Source organism: Lactuca sativa, chromosome 4 (assembly GCF_002870075.4).
Source record: "Lactuca sativa cultivar Salinas chromosome 4, Lsat_Salinas_v11, whole genome shotgun sequence".
Classification (NCBI taxonomy): Eukaryota; Viridiplantae; Streptophyta; class Magnoliopsida; order Asterales; family Asteraceae; genus Lactuca; species Lactuca sativa.
Genome location: NC_056626.2, coordinates 71673257 through 71681544, shown reverse-complemented (window position 1 = coordinate 71681544; position 8288 = coordinate 71673257).

Here is an 8288-nt window from a genome sequence, read left to right as displayed (position 1 = left end):
TATTGTGTCTGCTAGTAATGAAGCTAAGAAATTAAATGTGCAACTTAGTGAGACACGAAGAGAGTTAGAAATAAAGAAGAGCAGAGTTGAAAAATTAGAATTACAAGTCAAAAACATAGACTGTGATAGGCATAATCTTACTAATGATGTTAGGTTATTACTAGCACAGAGAAACATCTATTGTAATTCTGCAAAACGCTTATATGCAAAATTAACAGCTTTGCATCACTCTTCTGAAATTAGCAAAGAACAACATAGAAAACTTTTACCTTTTCTTGAGTATGAACGTGAAAAAGTTGATGTTGTTTCTTATGATTGCGAAAGCACAATTGCTCAATTTGACAAAATACCTGATGATAGATATGCATATGGTATTGTCAAAATTGATGAATTTCTGAATGCTGATGAATTGTTCAACATTGTAAATGAAAGTTTGACAAAGAGTGAACAAGTGAAAATCATAAAGAAAACTAAAAATTCAAAGCTTGTTTCTCAATTGAATTATGCTGATATTGATGAAAATTTTGATAATATGAGTGAAATCAGTGAGATAGAAGAGATTGATTGTTCTCAATTGTCAATCATTAATATCACATCTAAGATCAAAGGTAAAGAAATAATAGTTGATTCAATAGTAGAGGATGAAATTGATAAACCTTCAACTTCGCAACATTGTATGTTTGATAATGTGAAAGTTGAAAGCTGGAAATCTGATGACACGGATGTAAATAAACAAGAAAAGAAAGTTTCAACTGAAACACCTCAAAGGATTGTTGTTGATCAAGTGTTTGAAGATACAAAAGAATTTGATAATATTTTAAATGATAAAGGCGCACATTATTTGGAAACCAACACTGTGGTATATCCAAATTTTGTATGTACTGATAACAAAATTTTCCCAAATCAAATTTTTGTCACTACTGGAAATGCTGAGAAAGTTCATCCTGATTTTAATAAAATGATTGAAAAAGATAATCAAAAGTCCACAACTGAAGGTTTTTTCGCAAATCAAAGCACAGAAGAAAACAATTTAACCAAAAATCCTTATGTGTTTCAAAAACAAAAATCAACACAAAAATGGGTGGTTAAAGGTGAAAACTCAAACAAAGTTTTTGAAAAAGATGAAAAATCAAAGGTTGAAGTAAAATTAAATTCTCATGAATTCAAATTGATGGTTGGAAATTTTTCAACAGAAAATAATGTTTCAAAAAGAAAAGCAAGAAAAGCAATATTCTGGCAAGTTGTGTCTAATGAAAAATCAAAAGATGAAAAAGAACAAAATTCAAAAACATCATCAAGTTTTAATAAACAAATCAAATCTGTTGATAAGGTTCCATATGTTCGCAAATATGACAACAAACGAAAATTTGAGAATTCGCAAAAATTTGCAAATAATCAAAAGTTTCACAATGTTGGCAAATTTACGAATAATTCATCAAGTTTGAAGAACTCAACTCAAGACAAAAAGAAATTTCACCAAAACAACCAAATTTTCCAAATCCTTCAATATCAAAACCAAACAAAATTTCATATACAAAAGGAAAATCTGATGTTAGAACATTCAATCATTGGTTTGAAGGAAAAGGACAGAAATATCAAAATGGCAAATTTTCAGAAGATCAAATCAAAAGTGCATTTGAGAAGTATACAAATAATTTTTCAACTGAGAGTACTTCATCTAATAATTCGCAAGTTCCAGTTCAAAAATGGAAACCAGTTATCAAAAATGCGAATGTTGTGAAGGATAAGATTACAATTAATGGAAATCCAAAATTATTGAATGATTATATTTCAAAATCTAGAACTGATGATGTTGATATTATTGATTCAGTTACAAACAAAGTGAAAACATGGTTCTTAAATTCCAAAAATTTGTTTCATTCTACTAATGATGGACCCAAAAAGTCTTGGGTTCCTAAAATTTTTCAATAAATGCAGGTGATATGTGACGAGCAATATGACATGAAATGGTACATTGATAGTGGTTGCTCTCGTCACATGACTGGAAGGAAAGAAAATTTGCGAGATTACAGAAGCTTGGAAAATGCTGGAGTTGTCAAATTTGGAAATAATCACAAATGTCAAGTGAAAGGATATGGGAAAGTCACAAATGGAAACTTCACAGTCAACAGAGTGGCATATGTTGAAGGACTTCAACATAATTTGATAAGTGTATCACAACTTGTTGTGGGTACTGGAAATCAAGTTGTATTCAATGAAGAAGGTAGTGTCATTTCAAATGTCAAGACGAATGAAATACTCCTCAAATCCAAAAGATATGGTGATATGTTTACACTGGACATCAAACCAATTGTGGGAAAACCAGCTATGTGTTTACTATCAAAAGCATCAAACGATCTTAGTTGGCTTTGGCATAGAAGATTGTCTCACTTGAACTTTCGAAATATAAATAAACTAGTAACTGAAGATTTAGTTCGAGGATTGCCAGTACTGAAATTTGATAATGATACTTTGTGTGCAGCTTGCGAACAAGGAAAACAACATCAAAAGGGTCATCCGATTGTGATAGATTCAAAAATAGTTGAGCCATTAGAACTTCTTCACATCGATCTATGTGGACCATCAACTGTTGCAACAATAAACAAAAAGCGGTATATTTTAGTTGTTGTAGATGATTTCTCTATATTCACATGGGTGTTTTTTCTCAGGTTGAAATCTGAAGTTGCTCAGACGATGATTGATTTTATCAAAAAGATTGAAGTTAGTCTGAAGAAGAATGTGCGAAAAATTAAAAGTGATAATGGTTCTGAGTTCAAAAATCAAACTCTTGACAGTTTCCTCACAAGCAAAGGCATTTCGCATAATTTCTCATCACCATATACACCACAACAAAATGGTGTAGTTGAAAGAAGAAATCGATCTCTATGCGAAGCTGCCAGAATAATGTTGACATATGCGAATCTACCTCAATATCTTTGGGCAGAAGCTGTGTCCACAGCATGTTTTACTCAAAATCGATCATTCATTCATCGAAGATTTAATATTACTCCATATGAAATAATCAATAATCGGAAACCTAATGTAAAATTTTTTCATGTTTTTGGTTGCAGGTGCTTTATCATGAATCTAAAAGATAATTTGTCCAAGTTTCAAGCTAAAGCTGATGAAGGCATCTTTTTAGGATATTCACAAAATTCAGTTGCATACAGAGTGCTAAACAAACGAACAAGAAAAATTGAAGAAACGTTCAATTTAACATTTGATGATTACTATCTAAAACAGACTGATAGTAAATTTGAGAATAAATCAATACTTGTAGATTCACATAATCCAATTGATAATTCTGAAATCAATGATTTTGATTATGACTTGATTTTTGGGATTCCTGACAGGGCCATTGATGCAGAAAGTAATGCTCCTGATAATCAAACATCAGAATCTTCAAAACATACTGATGAATCAATCATAACTTGTGAAAGCACATCAGATATTCACAAGGAACTAGAACATCAAATTGAGGGGGAGCCTTCGCAAAATCAACAAGAACATCAAGTTGAGGGGAGCCTTCGCAAAATCAACAAGAACATCATGTTGAGGGGGAGCATTTACAAAATCGACAAGAATATCAAGATATAGATCATGTTGACGGGGAGCGTAATGAAACAGGGACAATTAATCTTGATATTAATGACGAATTTCATGAAGTTAATGATAATTTTTCTGTTGCAGGATCTGAAAATGAAGATATGTTTGAAGATGCACCATTAGAATTTGATCCAAATTATCCACCACTCGAGAAATGGACAAGAAATCATCCATAAGAACAGGTAATTGGAAATTTACAAGAAGGAGTATTGACTAGAGCTCAACTTTGTGCGAAAAATGAGGTACTGAATGCGAACCAAGAACTTTGCATGTTTAATGTTTTTATTTCGAAAATAGAACCAAAAACTGTCAAGAATGCTATGGAACACTCAGATTGGGTTGTTGCTATGCAATCTGAATTGGCAGAATTTGAACGAAACAAGGTTTGGAGATTAGTGTCTAAACCCTCTGATGTTTCAATTGTTGGTTTAAAATGGATTTTTAAAAACAAAACCGACAAAGATGGCAATATTATTCGAAATAAAGCAAGATTAGTGGTCAAAGGTTATTCGTAACAAGAAGGTATTGACTATAAAGAAACATTTGCACCTGTTGCAAGACTTGAAGCAGTTCGCATATTTTTAGCCTATGCAGCTCACAAAGATTTTGATGTTTATCAAATGGATGTTAAATGTGCATTCTTAAATGGAAAACTCGAAGAAACAGTGTATGTTGAACAACCACCAGGGTTTGTAAACAGTGAGTTTCCTGATCATGTATATGTCCTTGACAAAGCTGTATATGGGTTAAAACAAGCACCAAGGGCCTGGTACGCAACACTTACAAATTTCTTGAAACAATCTAAATTTAAACAAGGATCAGTTGACCCCACATTATTTCGCAAGAAAGTTGGGTGTCATCTAATGCTTGTTCAAATTTATGTTGATGATATTATCTTTGGTTCCACTGATCCAGCATTGTCAATTGAATTTGAAAATTTAATGAAGAGTCAGTTTGAAATGAGCATGATGGGAAAAATTAATAATTTTCTTGGTTTAAATATAAGGCAGAACAGAGAAGGAATTTTAATTAATCAAGAAAAATATACGAAGAACTTGCTTGAAAAGTTTGGAATGATCAATAGCACAAAGCTCAGAGTACCTATGGCAGTGGGAACAAGACTAACTCCTTCGTTAGATGCTCCTGCTGTTGATCTCACACTGTATCGTAGCATGATAGGGTCTTTATTGTACTTAACTGCAAGTAGACCTGATATTATGTTTTCGGTTTGTTGTTGTGCTAGATTTCAAGCTAATCCAAGAGAGCCTCATTTGATTGCAGTGAAAAATATTTTTCGATATCTCAAGGGAACTGTTTCTTTAGGACTATGGTATCCTGCGAAAATAGGATTCTTCATTCAAGCTTTTTCAGACTCAGATCTAGGAGGATGTACTTTGGACAGAAAAAGTACAACTGGTGGATGTCAACTTTTGGATGGAAAGTTAGTGAGTTGGCAATCAAAGAAACAAACTTGTGTGGCTATATCAACCGCTGAGGCAGAATACATATCAGCAGCCGCTTGTACTTCGCAAATTATCTGGATTCAGAGTCAACTTCGTGATTATGCAATCAACATGAAAAAGATTCATTTGTATTGTGATTCGCAAAGTGCAATTCACATCTGTCACAATCCAGTACAACACTCAAAGACAAAACACATTGCTCTTAGATATCATTTTATTAAAGATCATGTGGAAGATGGAAATATTGAAATTCATTTTGTCAAAACAACTGAACAACTTGCTGATATTTTTACAAAACCTCTTGATGAAAAATCCTTTGTTCGAATTTTAACAGGTTTGGGGATGATTAATGCGAATTCAATTTTGTCAACACAAGAGTAAAAGCTGTCACGTAGCTCAGAGTCGAAATCATTCAGAGGTTACTGTTCATTCAGAACACTTCGCATGACTTCGCAACCACAGTTTTTCGCATCTGGTTCCAAAATACAATGGTAAGGTTTACGCTTAATGTTTTAGTTATGAAAAAAAAATCGAAAATCCAAAAAGATTTTATTGTTTTGTTCTTTAAAATTGAAAAAATTAAAAATACAAAAAGAGTTTATTTGTTTTGTTCTTACGTTTATTGAAAAATTTCAAAATCACAAAAATATTTTTTTCTTTAAACTGTGTGTTGAGAATTTGATACAGGGATACAATGCGAAGAGGTCATACATTTATGTTTCTATGGGAAGGTATTAATTTTTTTTTACAACTAGTTAGGATGTCCCTAGAAGCATGCTGCTGTATGTAGACCTCAAGCCTCGAATGATTCTATGTGTGGAAAATGAAAGCCTTGATGAAATAATCACATGAACATTTCTACCCAACAAGGCTTGTATTCACATAAATCAACAAGAGCTACCTTACTCTTCTCATATGAGTTAAGAGTTTTTTGTTTTGTCCACATCATAACAGAGGTACAATTTGATTATTAACCAATCTTTTTAAACCAAAATGTTCTTCAAATCCAAAATTTTTTGAAAAGGATTTGTCCTTGAGGTCTTTGATAAAACCAATCAAAACCTAGACAAATCAAAACTCTGTGTTTAAGATCTAACATCATGAGACCGTGATGGAAGTGAAACCCAAAAATCATACATCTTTAAGGAATTGACGGGGAACTTTGTTCCAGATTTTTACGACACCTTTGTTTTAGTATCAACAATTTCGAAACTTCAAATCATATTCAATTCGCATGCGTGGTCTTGATCAAATATTTACAACCAAGAATATTTGTTACCCAACAAGATCCAAACCAACTTTTTCTTGAATATGATTTCAGTGTAAGTTTCATTCGCAAATTCCTGTCATGATAAATATTTTCACAAGCCAACTTGTCACTGACTACACTGGTCAAACAAGTAATTTCATTTACAATTTCTCACCTTATGTTAAGGCTGATATGTAATGAAATTTCAAACCAACCCAAAATAACCTTTAAAAGAAGCTCTTCGAAACTTCTTTACAAGTATTCGATTGTAATTCACGGGAAAATACACAAGCTGTTGATTATCTCTCTCGATAATTAACGAGGCAACCTTTGCCTGGGGTCTTACTGCATTCATGTCAAAATAAATTTTTGACATCACTACATTCCAGATATTTCTTGTTTCTTGTCTTATTTCATTGGCACAATGCACACACTAAATCCTTGAGGTTCTGAGTAACACCAACTCAGACTGATGATTTCGCAAGACTGGCATATGACTTCGCTTTAAATCCCAAAAGTGAAAGAGCCCTGCTTCCATGCGAAGGGTTTTATCGGTTCGTATTCTATAACGGTTACTTGACAGGCTGTCTACTAAAATTGGTTGGTATTCTATCCGGTTTTCGAGGAGATGTGACAGTTACTTTTTACTGCATAGTGATCTTTTACAGCCATGATCCGGGATTCAAGGTGCCACATCGGATTACATTAAATGCATCCCGCTTTAATTTCAAATCAAAGTTTGAGTAACCTATAAAAGGGGCATGAAGAACACTGTGTACGGTTACACAAACAAGAATTCTCACAAATCTTCAAAGCATTCATCTTGATCCTATACTTCAAATCTCTTTCAAACCCTACAATGGCAGTCACAAACTCAAACACTGATGAGGTCCTTTCTCAATCCCTAATGAAGATTCAGAGCACAAACTATCAGGTTGATCCCAAAGTATCTGCTTACCCAGAAGAATTGAAGATGCTAATTGTGGCTTTGAAACGATCACCGTTGTCACTGCCATGTTCCGATTCTTCCCAGTTCCAATGATCTGGTTATCCCATGCTGCATCTACGGCTTCCTACAATCACACGACGGATGTGATTACTTTCAACCTCGTTAACAACAAGAGGGTGAAACTGTCCAAGAACTTGTTCGTGGAGTTCTTGGAGATTCCCAACAACCCACCTTTTGTGAAACCGGTCAACTCTCAGATTATCCACATGTTTAATGAAATGGGCCATCAATCGGAGTTGGAGAAGATCAGTGATTTCCGGAAGTCGGGATTACCCTGTATTTGGAATTTTCTATTTGGAATTTTCCTCAGGTGTCTTACAGGAAGATCTGTTGGTCTGGACAGAGGAAGAGTCGAAGTGTATGCCATGGTAATGGGTATATACTATGACATCAATGTAGATTACGCAACTCAACTGTGGAAGGAATTCGTCAAAAGTCTTGAAAACACGAATTCGGAGAAGGGGATATCATGTGCTAGGTACTGGAGTCTGATCTTGGAGAAAGAGTACGAAAAAGAAGCAATTACGGCTGAAGCAGATGTTGTAGTGGCTGAGTTTTCACATTACCAATTTCCAAAAGTGGTAGAAGATGATGAGGCCATATTCACCAGGGTAGCTCGCATTCCGGATGCGATGCTTCGCAAAGTGTCTCCTACTCACAAAGTGTTGGTGAGATATTTGCGAACCATTGACACGGCTGATAAGTCGGGTGTCTTACCGGATGTTGCTTCTCCATCCAAGAAGAAGAAGGGGAGTAAGAAATCTGCGAAGGGTTCACCTTCACCAACAGTTCAAAAAGAAGACGTGCAAAAAGATGTTTTACCCTCCAAATCTGGAGTGTTAAAACAAATTCGCAAGGCGGAGGTGAGTAGTAAGGGAGTTACTATTCGCAGCATTCCTGCACCAGTTTCTCCTGGGCAGAAAAGACAAAGGGCGGAAGATGTTGCGAAGAATATGAAACG